This window comes from Pipistrellus kuhlii, unplaced genomic scaffold (genome assembly GCF_014108245.1).
Source record: "Pipistrellus kuhlii isolate mPipKuh1 unplaced genomic scaffold, mPipKuh1.p scaffold_m20_p_3, whole genome shotgun sequence".
Taxonomy (NCBI): Eukaryota; Metazoa; Chordata; class Mammalia; order Chiroptera; family Vespertilionidae; genus Pipistrellus; species Pipistrellus kuhlii.
The window spans coordinates 14,206,685-14,226,759 of record NW_023425529.1 but is presented as its reverse complement, the minus strand read 5'-3'; the positions used below and the strand labels follow the sequence as shown (position 1 = coordinate 14,226,759).

Here is a 20,075-nt window from a genome sequence, read left to right as displayed (position 1 = left end):
CATTAGTTGGCTTTAAAATATAACATTCATTCACCTATTTTTTATTTTTACATATTGTATTTTAATTCAGTAATGAATATCTTTGTAGCTAACTATCTGTGTATAGCTTTATTTATTTGAAATGTGTTTTCTAGAAGTAAAATTAAATGGTAAAAAATATATATCTTTAAGACTTTGAATACATTTTTTCAAAATGACTGGTTTACAGAAAGAGGAAAAGAGAAACATCAGTTTGTTGTTCCACTTATTTATGCATTCATTGGTTGATTATTGTATGTGCCCTGACCGAGGATCAAACCTTCGTGTATTAGGAAAACACTCTAACCAATTGAGGTATCCAGCCAGGTATCAGATCTTTTGCGTGTGTGTGTGTGTGTGTGTGTGTGTGTGTGTGTGTGCGCGCGCGCGCATGTGTTTTTTCTGTTTGTTTTTTGAGAAACAGTATAAAAGGTAACTCAGCATAAAGGTAATAATTATATCAACTAGTCAAAAAGTATTTAATGAATATATACAAGGGAGCCCTGGCCGGATAGCTCAGTTGGTTAGAGTGTTATCCAGATTCACCAAGGTTTCAGGTTTGACCCTTGGTCATGGCACATTCAAGAATCAATCAATGAGCCGAAACTGGTTTGGCTCAGTGGATAGAGCATCAGTCTGCGGACTGAAAGGTCCCAGGTTTGATTCCGGTCAAGGGCATGTACCTTGGTTGTGGGCACATCCCTAGTAGGGGGTGTACAAGAGGCAGCTGATTGATGTTTCTCTCTCATCGATGTTTCTAACTTTCTATCCCTCTCTCTTCCTCTTTGTAAAAAAATCAATACAAAATATATTAAAAAGAGAATCAATCAATGAATAAATAAGTGGAAGAACAAATTAATCTCTCTCTTTTTTTTAATCTCTCCCCCAAATCAATAAACAAAAAAGAAAACTTACACACACACATACACACACACACACACTGGACATTCAATCCGACAGGTAATGTTTGGTCCACAAAGCACTACAAAATATAATTTTTGTCTTTAAGAGAAGTATAAATGTAGCTAGAGGAAAAAAGATTTAATAGAAAAAATTACATATAAAACTAGACAATAAATAAATACCTAAGAACAAAATGATGTTGGAACTAAAAGGTTTCAAAAATTACTATAGGTTGGCAGTTCTGGAGTGCTTTATGAGAAGGATTATGTTTTGAGCTGTCCTTGAAGATGGACAGTAGCGAAGAAAGTTACCAGGAAGAGGAAACAAAATAAACCTAAGTGTGGTTCTAGGAGTCTAGGGACAATCTAAAATGTTTTGATTGCAATGATAATGGAACTATTAAAAATGACATGTATTTAGAATGGTAAGAATCAAAATGAGTTCCTAGAGTTCAACAAATCTGGAAATAGTTACACCAATACATTGATCTACTGCTTGACCTAATTTAACACTCCAATAAGTTCTATTATTTTACCCAAGAGCCCCTTTCTCTTTTAATTATCTTAATATCCTATATGTATAATACAAGGCTAATATGCAAATTGACCAAATGGCTGAATGACCAGTTGTTATGACATGCACTGACCACCAGGGGGCGGATGCTCAGTGCAGGAGCTGCCCCCTGGTGGTCAGTGCTCCCCCTGTGGCTTATGGCTGGTGAGTAAAGCAGCGGTGGCAGGAGCCTTTCCCTCCTCTGCAACAGGGTAAGGAGGGGGTCCCAGACTGTGAGAGGGCACAGGCCAGGCTGAGGGACACTCCCTCCCCCAGTGCATGAATGTCATGCACCGGGCCTCTAGTACATATACATAAACATATACACATTTATATACACATACATATACACATACACATATACATACATATACATATACACATACACATACACATACACATACATATACATATACATATACATATACATATACATATACATCATATACTGTGTGTGTGTGTGTGTGTGTGTGTGTGTGTGTGTGTGTGTGTTTATGGAGGGACTCTGAAAGTGGCATATATATTATCCAAGTATGATATATAACTACTGTGGACCTTATATTCACATATTCAAGTGCAAGGATTACATAGTGCTTGGAGGACTGTAGGCTACTTATGAATAAACCACATGAGGCCTAAGAGTTATAATCTGGAAAATTTCATAATGATTTGGTGGCCATCTTGCTAAATTTTATTTCTGTGTATTGTAATGTAAGGTTTTTGTGCTTAATAAAAATTGATTTTAGCTGTCTTTTTAGCTTTTAGGGATTAGTAAATTAATATATATTACTTATTTGAGAAGGTGGGATTGGTTCCTCACTGTACCATGTTGCCAAAATTTTTGTTGGTTTTCTTTGTAGAAACTCAACTAATGTTATAATTCAATTTACTGGTTTGGTCTTGGAATGCCCAACTGTGAAGTGAATTATAGTTACCCATTTTCTTGGACTTCTCTTTGTGACCATTTTTCCATGGAGCTACTGTTATGGAAAGTCCCATGGAGTTGTAAGAGTTTACTATACATCTCCATTTTCATATCCAGACAAGCTCTAAAGACAAATTTGCACTTAAATTTGGAGGTCTACAGGAATTCGATTTCTACTGGTCTATAAGAGTGAGGTCTTTTTATCCGAGCTCCAGGATATCTGATTTTTCATATATTTTGGGAGAAATGCTCTAGTCGTACTGCTCTTATTAAATATTTTATTGATTTCAGAGAGGGAGGGAAAGGGAGAGAGAAATAGGAACATCAATGATGACAGAGAAGAATCTTTGATTGGTTGCCTTCACACCCCACACTGGGGATCGAGCCTGCAACCCGGACATGTGGTCTGATGTGAAATCGAACTGTGACCTCCTGGTTCATAGATCAATGCTCAACCACTGAGTAACACTGGCTGGGCTTATTGAATCTTTTAAATTCAACATTCCTTAACATCATTAAAATGGAAACTCTTAATCAAATAACTTCTGCATAGTAAGATTCTTTAAAGACTTTCAGTAAAAACTGAGTAACTTTGTTTACTTATAAGAGATGCTGATTTCAAACAAAATGAATCTTTGGAAAAACTGAATAAGAAAAACTTTCCAAAGTTGAAGAGTTTAGTAAAGTGAAGACAAACTTGTGTAGCTGAAGGAAGTTGGTAGCATAATGAAGATCAGTCAGAGAAAGACAAATAATATATAATTTTACGCAATGGTGAGTCTATTGAACAAAATAAACTAACAAAATAGAAACAGACTTATAGAGAACCGTTTGACAGCTATCAGAGGGGAGCAGGCTTTGGGGGGCTGGATGAAAAAGGTGAATGTATTAAAAAGTACAAATTGGTAGTCACAAAATAACCCTGGGGATGTAAAGTACAGCATAGAGAATATCCTATACTAGTAGCCCTGTGAACGAATCTGTATACCAGTTGGTCACTGCTGCCCTCCTATAGCTGCCCTACCCTCCCTCACCGCCCCCCCACCCCCCCACACACACATAACTTGCTGCCCTGCCCTCTCCTGTAGCTGTTGGCTGCGCACTTGTAGTTCACTGCCCCACCCTCCTGCAGATCCATGATCTGGTTGTTATGCAGTTGGTCGTTATGCCTTAGGGCATAATGGATAATTAGCATGTTCCTTTCTTATTATATAGGACAATAAGAGGCTAATTATGCAAATTGGCCTTTCAACTGGGAGTTTAACGGCCTGCAACCCCTTACTCCAGCTGGCCAGACCCCACTGGTACACAAATTCGTTTAGTAGGCCTCTAGTAGTCAATAATATTGTAATAACTAGGTATAGTGCCGGGTTAGTACTTGAAATATTATATCACAGCTTATACTTTCCAACAGCCAGTGGTACCCATGTGTATTTTCTGATAATGTTCAGAATTTTAAAAGGTTGTTAATTCTTATTTATTGCCTTTTTGCAATCTTTATACTTTTTAACAACCATGTATATAGTTCTATATAAAGATAGATACTACCAAGTACTGTTAGTTTTCTTTAGAGAAAGTAAACCGTCATTATAGGTCAATGTTTCAGGTTTGGTCCTGGACTACCCACAGCTCATAGGTTAGCCTTGGCCCACAAATTCCAGGCTTCAGGAGGCCACAGATATTTGAAGATAGATCATCAAACATTCACATGTATCACAAGATAATGTGGAAGGTCAGTTCCCTCTGGAGTAAGGATTTCAGAGCATTTCCTTGTTTCCCACATGCTGAGAATTGGGATGACCTCCCAGGGTCTGAAAGATGCCAGCCCAGCAAATTTTTCTGCACACAAAAAAATTCAAGGGGCTGTCATTTTGAGTATTACCCAAAATAGCTGTAAATCATTACCTAGATCATTTCAAACAAGAAATCCTTCCTCAGCGATACAACTGTTACTGTTCAAGCTTGAAAGATCACCCACTATTTGATGCTTGTGAAAAATGTGCAAGTAAAACTAGGTCTTCATTGAAAAAACAACAAGGGAAACTTTAGTAACAACTTGGTTAAACATAGCTCTTATTCGGTACACAAACATAAACTAGATAAAGAGCAGGAAAATGGGATTCTGTACTTAAGATTTATTTGAAGAGGAGTGGTGTCTGGCTATCTAATTAGAAAATGAGAAATCTACTTTAACAACAAATCTATAGTTCCTGATTATCTAAAAGGTACACCTTGGCATTTTTGGTACTCTATGAGTTTTATACCCCCTTTATTATAATAAAGGTACTTTACAAAATTTCTCCTACTTATATCTAATATTATTTATTTGTTACTACTATTAACCTACTTGCAAATCACTTTTAGCATATTTGTCTTACAGGGAGGAACTCATACAAACTTTGAACCAGTAATTTAAAGAATTATTAGAACAGTATACTCATTAATAGCTGTGCACTTTGGTGACATATATATATATATTTTAGCCAAATAAATACAAAGAGAAAAATACCATTATTTATTTATTTTTATATCTGAGGCTGCAAACTCAGGAATCTAGGTGGCGAGCAAAATGAAGAAATTATCATCTTTGAAACACATCATTGGAAGATATATAAGTCTTGCCTAGAAAAGCTGCTTTTTTCAATTATTGTTCTTTTGGGGAAGGCCTTTAGTAGTCAGCAATCATGGAGTTGATAAAATTATCCATGACAAGAGGTGGTGAGAATCTGGCCATTGACAGTGTCAGGCAAATGGGTTGAACAATCAATTACCAAGATGTTGTAGAATATTTAAATATTAGATTGAAGATTGGTCTAGAAAACTTTTAGGGTTCTTCTAGTCATAACATCCTATGATTTTTAAAAATACTAGAGGCCCATGCAGAAAAATTCATGCACTGGAGGGGGGGGCTCCCTCAGCCCAGCCTGCCCCCTTTCACATTCGGGAGCTTTCAGGGGTGGGAGTCGACCTGGCGATCAGGGGAAGCTGATGCCCCATCACACCTCTGCTGCTGCCACTGCCGGTCGCAGCACAAGCCTTGGCTGGCACTGGTTACCTGAGCCTCGGCCCTGGGTGGCTGGGCAGCAGCCATCCAAGGCTTGCCTGTGCCTCGGGCCAGCCCTGGGTGACTGGGGGGTTGAGGGGATTGGGGGACTCCAGAGGCAGGCGCGCCTGCTGACTTGGCACAGCTGAGAGGACTGGGTGCCACCATCTTGTGGCTGTGGGTGCCACCATCCTTGTGGGTGGGATGGTCAATTAGCATATCCCCTCCTTATTGGCTGAGGGTGCTGCCATCTTTGCAACAGCATAAGGGTCAATTAGCACATTCCCTCCTTATTAGATAGGATTTTTATTAATTTCAGAGAGGAAAGGAGAGGGAGAAAGAGGTAGAAACATCAATGATGAGAGAAAATCATTGATCGGCTTTCTCTTGCATGCCCCATACCAGGGATCGAGCCCACAGCCCAGGCATGTGCCCTGACCAGGAACTGAACCATGACCTCCTGGTTCACAGGTCAATGCTCAACCACTGAGCGACATCAGTTGGGCTTAAGATTCTATGATTTTAAGGTTTCCTTCTTTGTGTTGGCTGTAGGCAACTACTCAAAATCCTTTATTAGCTATCGGAAAAGAAGCAAATGTCCTATGGCTGGGTCCTGTTGCCATATCAACAATGCAGATCATCTGAAAATCAAACAAGAGACAGCTAGGAGAATATCTGTTATTTCTTGCAGGCATTACTTGTGACACAAATGAAAAAGTAAATGTTAATAGTTTCTGAAGACAAACTTTCATTTGTCAATATTGACTATATATCTTAAACTAAGACCTATTCTTTCTGATCCCCCCCACACACACTATTTTCCTATTTTTACATTGCATTTTTTCCCATTGCTTGTGACTCAAGAAGTAATAAAACAAATATCATTCTAGCTCCTTCCTTCCAAATAAATGTATATTTATTTCATCATCTATTGATGCTCACTACAGACATTCACCATAATGGAATTACCAAAGCAAAAAGCCAATCTGTTAATGCTTTGGAGGAAGCACATTAGCAGAATTCTTTTAAGAGTGTGTGACAAAACTTGCTTTCTAATGCATTCCAAGAAAGAAAGACACAACTGTTATTTATGTCCAACTAAATATTCTGATGAAAGTTAGTAGGGAAAAGAAAGATTTTACAGCTAAGTATTCAGAAACTCTTGAATCATAAATGGAGTAATTTCCTTGTGCTGTTGTGCCATTACTTTTTACACACACACCATTTTAATTTTTTTTTTATCAGTCTACTGGGTTGTACTCCTGAAATTAATATATGATAATATTGTATGCCAACTGTCATTGAAAAATAAAATTATTTAAATTAAAAAAAGAAAATCTTTTTTCATATCATCATTGGAACTTTTTAAAATGTTTCTGAAAAGAGAATGCAAACAGTCCCTACTCTATGAACCAAAGGAAAATGCTTCTGTAATAGCAGCTGCAGCAATTCACGAACCTCCACTTAGCTATGACAAATGATTTAGAAGTGGAACAATGCTATGTAGCAATTTAAGGCAAAATGTGAAGGCAAAAATTGATTGCTTTCTAAAAAGATAGTATGTCCTTTTTAGAGAAAAAGATTAACTTTTAAAAGAATGAACTTCTTATTCATGAAAAGAGACAAATTCTACAATAATAACAGGCTAGCCTGTTAGGACCTGTTCCTCTTATGCAGGACAAAAACACGCACAACAATGCTATAGCAGAGACCTTTGAATAGAAAGCATTGTAAGAAAACATGTCTTTTCATTAATGAATAAAATATTCTTTTTCCTATTAAAGGTTTGTATGTTTCAGTTTAACAGAAGAAGGAATTCTATGGTGAATATGAAGCATAATAATTGAGTTTGGTGGGAAAGGGACCTTGAAACATACTGTCAGAATGGGAGCAAAATAGGTTGAAGGCTGAGTATTCCAAAGCTTTGCCCAATAATATATATAGCAACAATGCAAGCAATTGAAAGCTCTGTAATCTATTCATTGGTCTGTACTTGAACACTAGAGAAAATAGCTCTTGTCAGAAAGCATGAACAATGAAACAAAAATATAGAGCAGAGCAGTCATGATTAAAGAAGAAAAACTGGGCAGTACTTTTCTTTCTCCCCTAGCCAGCTGCCTGAAATTCTTCCTGTAGAGGTTCATCGTTTAGCTCCTCAATCTGTTTAAGTCTAGGAGCTCTCTACAAGAATGCATTTACACTCAAAAGGGGAAAAACCTTAAGTTATTAGCAACAAACATATCAACTAGGATTACTGCCATCTGTTCTCAATCCTAGAACTGGACACAGAGTTAGCTACCTAGACAAGGAAGTGACTTTTTGGTGGAGGCAAAGGGAATGTCTTAAGAGGAGAGGGAAGGAGCCAAAGGCAACTGTGCCTACTTCATTCACTCTTGTGCCAAGAACCTTGTTCTGGCTGACAGAGCTGGAAAAAAGTATTAATGGAGCATTGCAAATTTCATAAGAAAAGTGCATTTAGTACACTGAATATAATCAGGTGTTTATCTGCCTTTCTCCACTAGATTGTACATCCTTGAAGGAAAGAAGAAACAACTGACTTAAATTTCTTTGAAATTTAACTCATTTGTTTTCAACAAATGTGTTAATTTTTTTAATTCAGCATATATGTATGTGTATGTATATATATGTGTGTATATATATATATATGTGTGTGTGTGTGTGTGTATATATATATATATATATATATATATATATATATATATAATTTAAATTCTTTATTGTTTAAAGTATTACATAAGTCTCCTTTTCCCACATTGACCACTCCCTGGCCACCCCCACCCCCTCAGCACATGACCTCCTCCTTAATCCCCCCTATCTATGTCCATTGGTTATTCTCATATGCATGCATACAAGTCCTTTGGTTGATTTCTTACCCCTCACCCCCACCATCCCTCATAGGTTGGACAGTCTGTTTGATGCTTCTATGACTGGTTCATCAGTTTATGTTGTTCATTATATTCCACAAATGAATGAGAACATGTAATATTTATCTTTCTCTGACTGGCTTATTTCGCTTAGCATAATGCTCTCCAGTTCCATCCATGCTGCTGCACATGCTAAGAATTCTTTTTTTACAGCAGCATAGTATTCCATAGTGTAGATATACAAGTTTTCTAATCTACTCATCTGCTGATGGGCATTTAGACTGTTTTCAAATCTTAGCTATTATAAATTGTGCTACTATGAATGTAGGGGTGCATATATCCTTTCTGATTGGTGTTTCTGTTTTCTTGGGTTATATTAACTTCTATTTTTTATCTTGAGGATGTACTTCTAAAGGTGGAATTTCAACATGTTTTATAAAGCTAAACTAGAGGCCTGGTGCACAAAATTCATGCACAGGGTGATGGGGGGCCCTCAGCCAGGCCTGCACCCTCTCTCAATCTGGAACCGCTGGCTCCTCTCTGCTCACCTGCCTGCCTGATGTCCCTTAACCACTCGCTTGCCTGCCTGATCACCCCTAACCACTTGCCTGCCTGCCTGATTGCCCCTAACTGCTCACCTGATTACCTCTAACTGCCTCTGACTCAGCCCCCACCATGGTGGCTTCATGCAAAAGGACATCCAGTATGCTTTTATTATTATAGATGGGTTTTGAATGTCTTATATTGTCACAAGATTAATTCTACTAGTTTCCTCTTTTCAGTGTCATCAAGCACTTTTTCTTCTGAGGACTGTAATAAATATTTCTGCCATAAAAATGCAAATAGCATTGAACTGAAAATTGCAATGCCCAGGAGGCTTTTGAAGATTACATTTAGACATGATCATACTATTAACAAGTTAGGATATTTTTTTTCTTTTACTTCATTGCATAGAATTGTTTCAAATTTGCTTCTTACTGCCTGGTTTTAAAAGTCTATCCAGAACATATCTTTATTTTGTTAAATCCAATGAGTATATGCATAAATTGGTTTCAGATTTGCTTGTATACAATGGCAATAAAGTAAGACTCTCTGATTCTAAGACTAACTTGCCTTAAAATATTAAATTAGCTTCTTTTCTCTAAAAGCCACAATTTTTCAGCTGCAAAGATACAGACAAATACCTTTATATTCTTGCTGCAGTTCTTGTTCATAGATATGTTGCTGGTAGAAATGGGGTCCTTATAGTGTCTGGAGAAAAGCATTTCAGAGGATGAGGTATGGTGGTAAGATTTATTGAAACTGGGGCAAACACAAAGGGCTGTCCCAGGTTTTTTTCATCAAGCCCAGAAGAAAGGCCAGAGTCCAGAAATTTTGTGCCATTGGTTCAGTCTAGTACAGTCCCTGTCTCCAACTGGCCAGCCTAGCCTCTGTTCCCGGTTGCACTCGAGCCAGGGCTGTGCTGCCATCCCCAGTACCTAGGCTCACACTTAGAGCCCATGTATGGGAGCCATGTTTGGGCCCCCCTCAGCTGCTAGGCCTACATGGCTGGTATAGAGAGAATGTCAGTGCAAGAGTGCACATTATGGGACTTTAGGCCCTTATTAGGTTTAGATTATATTATCATGAGTTTTCAAACTGACCAACTTCTTTCCCAATACCTTGAAGGCTTGTTCTGGGCCCTCCCCCTAACCAATCCATTTCATAGATCTTCCAGAGTCTATATCCTTATCCAATCTTATCCTTTTCCCAGGCTATACTCTCCTTGGTATGATTGCCATCTTAGCTTCTACTGCACATGCCTCATAGTAGAAGAACCTCCCCTATGCCATCTGCTGGGCCTGTGCCCAGCAGAGGAATTTCCCTTTTATTGGTTTTATTTCTTCCTCCATAATCCTGGTTAATGAATGCTAATGATCCTTCCTGTCCATTTTGGGGATTAGATCTCAAGGGTAGAGGATGCAATAGGGGAATTGAATGCTCCTCCTCCTCCTCCTCCTCCTCCTCCTCCTCCTCCTCCTCCTCCTTCTTCTTCTTCTTCTTCTTCTTCTTCTTCTTCTTCTTCTTCGATTAGGCTTCTTAATGTCTAATTCCATTTGCCCCATTCTTTTTTATTTTTTATTGAGGAAGGGAGAGGGAGAGAGAGATAAAACATCAATGATGACAGAGAGTCATTGATCGGCTGTCTCCTGCATGCCCCCTACTGGGGATCTAGCCTGCAACGTGGGCATGTTCCCTTGACCAGAATCCAACCCAGGACTTTTCAGTCCATAGGCAGATACTCTATCCACTGAGCCAAACAAGGTAGGGCCCCATTCTTTATTATTATCCAGCTACCTACACTAACAGACAACTTTGAATTTCCTATAATACTATATAAGAAACTATCTCAGTATAAAGCTAGGCAATGAAATTTCAGACAAAATTGTTGCCCTATAACTGTGTTGAGTGACTACGATAGTTGCTAATAGCCATTCAACCACTCCATCTCTGCTCTTCATTTGATCTCAGTTATGTGTTTTCATAATTTCACTTTGCACTTGTCTTTTTATATTTAAACTTTTCTAAGGCTGCAATGCAAATCAGAATAGGGAGCAGAACTTCCATGAGAATCCTAAAATATTAGAGGCTCCATCTAAGAACAGTGATGTCATCTGAAGGATTTTTTCCTTCCCACAAACACCTAAAATAACTTCTTATGATAAAATCTCATTGAGGGGAAAAAAGGGATCAGATCAATGTCAATTTCTTAATACCTATTTAATTTAAAAAAGAAACAGTAGAAGTGGAATTAACAATGTAGAACTTCTAATATGCTGTTAAAACTATTAACAACTATGGAGCAAGAACCTGGAAACTGAGTGAGGGCAAAAACTAATAGAACACATTTTGTAAGCAAGTTATCTGTCAAGAAACATTATATTTGAGAATGAAGGAACATTTTGTGATGGTTTTGTTCAAGGCCTTTTAGGATTTAGATCGTTTTTATAATGAGGTGGGGACCAGGTAAATTCTATTAGAAATGCTGTGGGAGATTATCAAGTACTTTTCAACCGTTGACATTCACTTGTTCAATGTGCTCACATAGCTTCTGGTTATTTTAAAGGAAAATTCTTTGTCAAAGGCTATTTTGCATTCTCTTACAAAGTTTTTTTTTTTTTTTTTTAATTAATTCTAGTTCACATTTCCCACTTCTTCCTTTTTTTCTTGACAGCTCTGTCTGACTGTCACTCCATATTCTATACAGTGCAGAGGGTGTTACAAAAGTTGACTTGTTTAAGATAAATGAGTCCCTGATTGTAATACAAGAAGCCAGTTGCTAGGGCATGTTTTCTTTCATGTCTTTTGTTGTTGAATTAATTCATTCACATGGTTCTTTTTATATTGAAAAACTGCTTGTTTCTTGGTGAGCCTTATAAAACATAGTCTGCATTATTGAGTATGCTCATATGAAAGATCAATAATGATGTATTAAAAACTTATACTTCTTTGGCAACTCTATCTGAATGCAGTCATTAACAAATCTGTGATCATCAGTGTAATGATGAAACAACAGTCACAGACACAGCCACAGATACTGAAAGAATTGGTTTTCTTCAATACCCATCTATCCAGAGCTATTGCTTTTTAAACAGTCAGCTTGAAAAACTGGAACTTGAAAATCTATAATAATAAAAGGGTAATATGCTAATTAGACAGGATGTCTTCCAGAAGTCCTTCCTGATAAAGCCAGGGCTGGTGGGAAGCAGCCTGGGTCCTGGGTGCCAGAGAGAAGCCAGTGCCAGTAGCTGGGGGAAGGAAGGCCTACTCTTGCACGAATTTTCATGCATCAGGCCTCCAGTAAATATATAAAATCCCTATATAAGCAGCCATGGTATTTAGTTAGTTTGTTTTTTAGTTATTAATTTTTCTTATTGAAATTATATTCTCATAACAAAATTCATCATTTAAACCATTCTAAATCACACAATTTAGTGGTTTTCAATATATTAAAAAAAAAAGTGTGCAATAATTACCACCATCTAATTCAGAGCATTTTCAAAAGAAACCTTGTGCAGCACCTGAGCCCTGTTCGCCCCCATCCACTTGAGTCATGGCGCCCAAGTCCCCATGTGGATATGTGGTAAGCGTGGCCAGACGCTGTGGGCCAGGGCACAGTGTGGGCCTCTTGGCCATCCAGCGGTACCACACGGAAGCTGGGTGAGCAGCGTGCTCTCTCCTGGCCGGCCTTGCAGACTGGCTTCTGCGCAAACCCACAGGGAGCCTGACCGGCCCCTGCGGTCCCGGTGGCTACGGCCTGGCTTACCTAGAAGACACTGTGTAGGTGCAGGGTGGACTACTCGCAGGCACCCGGCACCTGGAGGAGAGGGGGTGCTTCCCATGTGCACAAGCTCTGGCATTCCAGGACAGGGTAGCAGGGGGAGTACAATCTTTAGCCTCTATTCAGCATATGGAAATACTAGGATCTCACACTCTCTTTAATTTTAATGCCTACCAGTGCCTTGTCTGGGAAACAATGAAACCACTGCCCTTCAAGAACTCTGAGAGCTGACCTAGCCAGCTGAATTACATGCCTGCTAGTGGTGCCTTTACAGATGCAAAAATAAAAGGCAAAGGACACTTGATCAGTATTTACTCTTAGGAAATACATAATTATTTATATTATATATGAAATATTTAATAGTGGAACACATGTAATCTTTTTTCTATTTCTAACATGTGAGCTTTCTTAAAGCTAAATATATTATAGTTTTTGAAACTATCATTCTTTTTTCTTTATATCTAAGAAGCCAGAGAGAAAAGTTAAAAAGATATTAGATTCTATATAACTGAAAAATCTTATAATGAGTTAACAGGTACATAAAACCATACATGTACTGTTTTATTCCATTAAAATATTGATATTGCTAAGATATAATACAACTGTAATTCCAATTATAGTACTGTATTAAGGCTTTGAGTGCCAAGATAAACAGACCTGGATTTTCTCACTGTTTGAAATGGCTGTGAATTTCTCTGTCTAGTAGAATAATTATCGTGTGTGTGTGTGTGTGTGTGTGTGTGTGTGTGTGTGTGTGTGTATTTTAACCTCATGTGTCTAGTCATTAAAATTTTTCCTTATGAGAGGGACTGAGGATTTAAATTACAGCTATCTTCTACTGAATGCTATTGTTTTAGGAAAAACTGAACTACATTTTCAGTTCTTACAAAATTTGCAAGACACAAAAGAAACACGTTAGAGGTGTGAGAGCTGGTGCTGTGAACCAGAAGTTAAGTATCTATCTGCAACCTAAGCTTTTCTCTTTCCATAAAGCTTCCCCCACACCCCATTATACTAGCAGTTAGGTAGAGAGACTAGGCTTTACTGACCCAGAGCTCAGATTCCAGGCTCCCAAATATCCATAGAATGAACCCAAAAGTCCTATCATAAAAACTCCCAAAGTGAAATATCTAAGGAGCACTTTATAGTAAAATATGTCAAATTTAACTTGTTGTTTCCCAAATTTATAAAACCAGCAGCTTAAACCTGTTAAAGGAACTCATTTTTGCAGCTTTATGATGCCCCAGTTTTGACCTAAATCTACATGTGTTCTACATTCTGCAATTCATAAAAAGTTGAATGTACGAATATATTTGGATAACTGACCTTACTTTCTAATTGGTGTATATTTTACTTTCAGAGATGTCAGCTCTGACACCAACATTTTCGTTTTCAGGTATTATTGTCCTTTTACCTCTCCGTGAAATAGAGGCCTATAAAAATATTTAAATATTCTAGGGGAACTCTTAAAAGGAAACCCATTGGGAGTTCTTTCGTGAGTGCAAAATTGCTTTATAATGCCTTTAGTTCTGAAGTCTTCTGGTTTCCTGATCATCCAATAAAAAGAGTAATCTCAGGCAACTCTTGTCATTAAAAGAGAACATGTCTTACTGTCTAGACAGAAAATAAGGCTAGATTAATTGGAAGTTTTACAATCAAAACACTAATAATTTTCAGCCATGAACATATTTTACTGGCTTGCCCTTCTAGGAAACACAAGGTAGTAAATGCAGTATAACAACATTCTGTTCACCTTCTATATTATCTGTAGTTACTCATTGCCAAGGGACTACTGGCAAAACTATATCATGCTAACACAGGAGCATTGAAATGAGAAGGTTAAGACTTTGCAATGGATTGAGAACAGCCTCACACTAAAAGCACCAAGTAAGCAGGCATTAGATTTTGTTTACTTTAGGGATACAACATTGTGTCCCCTTTCATGATAGGATTACCCATTCCTCTAGATTTGATGTGACAAAATGAAATGACTGGCATTGCTGCTGTTTTTCATCCACAGTGAAAATTATTTAGGGCTAGATATGAAAGTAGAATTGTAGGTACAGAAATCCCTCTTCTTATAAAGACAAAATATAAGCATCAATGATGATACATACCCCCCAAAAAATAGTCACTCCTAATTTTTTTTTATTTTGCAGATTATCCAAACTTATTGCTTTGACTCTTTCTTCTTTCCTCCCTTTAAGCCATTTCACTAGTTACTGAATGGAAGAGAAGAAAGAGAATCAATGATAATTTCTGGTTCCATATTAAATGTAAATGACTTGGGTAGATGGCCTATCCCTATAAAAAGAGTCTTTTTAATAATAGTGTTTTTTTTTCTTTCTTAGTAACCTATTGGGTATGGAGGTAGGGTACAATAATAAGGATTCTGAGTAATTGCTCTATCACTGTGACTTTAAGCAAGTACATTAACCTCTTATCTGTATCTGTATCTCAGTTTCCATTATTTGCAGAATTGAAATAAAAATACTTCCAATGTTGTAGTAAGGATCTAGTGAAACAATATATGAAAAAGGGCTTTATAAAATATGAATCAGCAGACCTTTGGTGGTGGGAATAGTCTTTGCTCTCTTGTGTCCTAACTTTCCTCCTTGCTCAGTTTAGATCCTATATAGTCCATCATGATAATCAATCCCTTGAGTCTGTCCCCATCTCCCTTGCCCCTACTCTACTTTATCCCTTCTTTTTTCTCTGTTCTTGGCATAATATCAAACCTGATTAGATACAAATCTTTAACAGCACAACAGCAAAAAGAGAATGGGCTTCAATGTCTGACAGGCAAATTTAAACTATAGCTCCATCCCTTCTCAATTTTTGAGAAACCAAATAACATTTCCCAGCCTCACTTTCTCATCTGTTAAAGAAAATGATGATATTGCATCATCCAGTTGTTGTGAATATTAGACTTAATAACATTTATAGCATGAAGGCATAAGACTTGGCACACAACATGCATTTGATAAGTAATAACTCTTAATAGTAGTATTTATAATCTATGATTATTAAAAATATATTTTATTGATTTTTGCAGAGAGGAAGGGAGAGGGATAGAGAGCTAGAAACATCAATCAGCTGCCTCCTGCACACCTCTTACTGGAGATGTGCCACAAACAAGGTACATCCCTTGACCAAAAATTGAACCTGGGACCTTTCAATCCTCAGGCTGATGCTCTATCCACTGAGCCAAACCAGTTAGGGCCTAAGATCATTTTTTTTTCTCTGCTGAGAAGACCTAGAGAATTAAGGCTAGATTAATTGGAAATTTTACATGTCCAATTTACAGGTGTTAATTTTCAAACATGAATATATATTTTACTATATAAAATATTTTTAAATTCTTATATATTATCATTTAATAACTTTATTGATTGTTTTTAAGCCTTCTGATCTCTCCCTTAATACTTTGAAGAGTCAAGAACATTCTCATTATTACTTTTTGCTTATTTACAATAAATAGTTTTTTAAAAGAAGAACAGTGGTCTTAAACCTGTTCTAAATTTACAAAACATGGCATATAAGATATGCAAACATAAATACATGAATAATTATATTCAGTTTCTGCCCATGAAACTGTATGAATGAATCTAAATCCTTACTCCCAAAGGTAGGTGGCTAAGTAACATTTTTCTCAAAACACACTCTATGGTTCCATAGATCTCAATGCTACTCTTAGGTTTGAACTCATCAGTTAAAAAGAAAAAAAAAATCCACCACCATAACAAGTGTAACTCAAGAGGTTTAAACAATTGTTCCTTTTATTCTAAGACTTCTGTATTATCTAGTGGATAATACTTTGGTAAAACAATGAAGCTTTCCATGCTCCTTCATAGTATCATCCATCAACAACTATAAAATCACCAGCTGCTAGGGAAAAAGGATCTAAATAAGTCCTCTCCAGCTGCAAAGAAAAAAAAAAATCTTTGAGATCTCCTCTTCACATAATTTCTGCCATCACAGGAGGCTGGAGTCAAAGTATAGTGTTCCTTGCCACAAGATCTCTAGCCCTGTATACATGTCCAATAGCACATATGCTATAATTTACTTTTGTTATTATTGGGGTAGAAAAGTATATGGAAGTAGTTAAAATAGTCTACACTAATAAAAGAGTAAGATGTAAATTGACCGTATCTTTGCAACACCCACCAGCCAATCAGGAGGGAGTATGCAAATTATCCAACAAAGATGTTGGGTTAATTTGCATACACAGGTGCTAAGCAACCACACCAGCTACTCCAGGCCTCTGGGCAGTATGGGAAGGTGGAAAGGCAGCTCCTGGCCAGGGCGAAGAGGCGTCACTGGCTAGAGCAAAGGCAGTGCTGGCAGCCAGGGGAAGGAAGGCCCATTCTTGCATGAATCTTCGTGCATCAGGCCTCTAATACAATATAACAACATCAATAACCATAGGTAGTGTCTATCATGTCTTAGGCATTGGCTATCATATGTTTTTAATCCTTACACTAATTATATGATAGATGTCATCCTCATTTTCTTAAGAAACTGAGATGCAATGAGACCAACTTAGTAAATGTGAGTCAAATCCAGGTCTATTTGAATCCAGTGTTAGGATATCAATCATTGTTCTGCCTTCTAATAAAAAGAGCAACAAATTGAACTGGAAAAAGATAGAAGGACAAACACAGAAGAGCTGGTGCTACTTTTAAAGACACAGAAGTGCCCTGGCCAGTTGGTTGCAGCATTGTCTCTTATACCAGAAGGCGGCAGATTTGATTCCCAGTCAGGGCACATACCCAGGTTGTGGGTTCGATCCCTGGTTGGAGGACATGTAGGAGGCAACTGATATATCTCTCTCTCTCTTTCTCTCTCTCTCTCTCTCTCTCTCTCTCTCTCTCTCTCTCTCTCTCTCAAAATAATCAATCAACCAATCAATAAAAGACACAGGAGTATTTTAAGATAAATGAACCTGCCAACTTGTATTCTTCATATCTTTTCTTCCTTCCTACTCCCAAAGAAAGAAAATAATCCTAAAACATTATATAACTTAAGAAACAGACAAAGGATCATTTTTATTAACTTCCTTAATTATCTATTATCAGCCATAAAAAATTATGGCACATAAAGTCAGATCTTACTTAGTTGCCCTCAAAACAATATTAGTTTTTGCTGTCTATGGAGCAGCAGATTTCAAACTTTAGCAAGCACTGTAATCACCCAGAGGGTCTGTTAAATATGGATTTCTAGGCCGCATCACTAGAGTTTCTGATTCAGTAGGTCTGGGCTAGGAATTCATAATTCTAACAAGTTCCCAGGTAATGCTGCTGCTGCTGGTTCAGAGACCAACTCTTTGAATATGACTGCTATAAAGAAAAACTAAAGAAAGTTAGATTTATACACACTACCTAGGGCAAGCTGGCTAGTAAAAGAGAGCATATCTTATGAGGCTACTTTCCATTCTGCATGCACAATTTACAAATCCAGTTATTTATTTCCACATATCTATAATGAATGGTGTTCACAGATACACAAATGTGGGAAAAAATACATAAAAATAAAATTTGGCCCTAACCAGTTTGGCTCAGTAGATAGAGTGTTGGCCTGCAAACTGAAGGGTCCAGGTTCGAGTCCAGTCAAGGGCATGTACCTTGGTTACAGGCTCCTACCTGGCCTGGGCCCTGATCAGGGCTCATACAGGAAGCAACCAATGGATATGTTTCTCTCACATCAATATTTCTCTCTGTCTTTCCCTCTCTTTCCCACTCTCTAAAAATCAATGGAAAATATACAGGTGAGGATTAAAAATAAAATAAAAATAAAATAAAATAAATAAAATAAAATAAAATAAAATAAAATAAAATAAAATAAAATTCATCTAAGCTCAGGGATGGGAAAGATCTGAAATCAGAATGATTCACATTTCCAATTAACCATAAGACTTTGCTTGTCCAATTGCTATCCCTCCCTCTCTTCTTTTCTTCCTCCCTCCCTCTCTCTCTCTTCCTCCCTTCCTTTCTTCCTTCCTAGAATAGAGACAGCAGGGATTCACATGGAACTGGATCCCTGGAAACTAACATATTCTTGACCACATAGTCTGTTTCTTATCTCTACCTGGCTCTACCTCCAGGTTGAACGATGTCTTGCCTGATTTTAGCTATAGTTACAGCAGTAGGGGCTACCACCACTGCTGCACAAATTGAAATAAATATGAAAGCTGGGGCACAGGAAGCCACAAAACTAGTATTATTTTAAAGGGAAATTGCTTTTGATTTCAAAGCAGTCTCAGATTATTAAGGAAATGCAGCTCCTGTCCCATAGAGTCTTCTGGAATAGAGACTTATTATCCTAACCTCCTTTTGAAATGAAAAACAAAATAAAACACATTTACTATGTAATCCCCTTTCCTTCGTTATCCAGATCTTCTTTATAGATTGATAGTTTTCTCTCTTTCTTTTTTCTTTTCTTTTAAAGGGAGGGGGCTCCTACAGTAACTTTATTGTAACTGAGAAACCTGGCTGCAGACAGGCTACATGATTAGAGCAGATGGCTATCTTTCCAAAGGGTGAGGCCTGAGCCCAGCTGGCAGCACACACAGTTAAAACCAAAGCCCAGAATAACTTCTTTCCTGCCACTGTCCGGCTTTGCTCGACTCATGAGTGACAACACAACCACACTGAATCGAAGTACAAGGTCCAACTGGGCAGGGGCAAAAACCCAACAGGAAACAGCTAATCACAGGAGAGGGTGCTAAAATAAAATGCAGTTGCCTACTCTACGCTATTCTTTGCAAAAAAGGTGAGGGTATGGGATGAGCAGTAAGTTATGTTTCTTTCTTCTTCACATAAGAGAATGGGGTTGATGGTCTATGAAATAGTAGAAGAGGATGAAAATCTAGGCTAGTTATAAATCTTTGTGCCTAATGAAAAGAACAGCAGTGCTAGGAAGCAGAGAGGAACATTAAAGTACTGGTGATTATTAAAAAGAAGAGCCTTCTTCCTTTTTTTTTTTTTTTTTTTTTTTCAAATAAGACAGGAAACAGCATCTTGTGTTTTCCTTGCTGCAGTGTCTGCAGATTTTCTGGTTTTCATAAAATATAATTTCTATATTATTGTCCATTGATAAAATTGCTCATGAGAAAATGGTAAGAGGTGAACTGTTATTGTTAGAACTAGGTCTTCTCACAAAACCTTGAATATGGGCTATTTATCATGCTGGATCCCCAAACACCATAAGGTGCCTCAGTTAAAGCTCCTGTAATAGTGCAATGGTGTGGTTGACAGGTTCATGAGGGGCTGTAATTTTCTTGCACTTGTAAATCCTTTTGGAAAAGGTGAAGATAAAAGGATGGGAAGGAATTCGGTTTAGAGCCAGAAAATTTCAGACATCAGCCACGGATGGATGCCTCTGCCCCATTTCACTATATGTTCTTCTCTGAGAAACACATTTATAATA

The 20,075-nt window shown here is 37.6% G+C and overlaps 1 protein-coding gene and 1 long non-coding RNA gene across 6 annotated transcripts in view; both read right to left on the bottom strand.

The window, feature by feature from the left end:
* NTN4 (netrin 4) overlaps window positions 1-20,075 on the bottom strand; it is a 107,554-nt gene that overhangs the window by 39,018 nt on the left and 48,461 nt on the right. The window lies entirely within an intron of this gene.
* On the bottom strand, window positions 2,089-20,064 carry LOC118730663. The gene is made up of 3 exons (XR_004991560.1): window positions 19,778-20,064; window positions 13,970-13,973; window positions 2,089-2,108 (listed from the first exon to the last, which is right to left on the bottom strand). It is a non-coding gene; the product is annotated as an uncharacterized LOC118730663 (long non-coding RNA).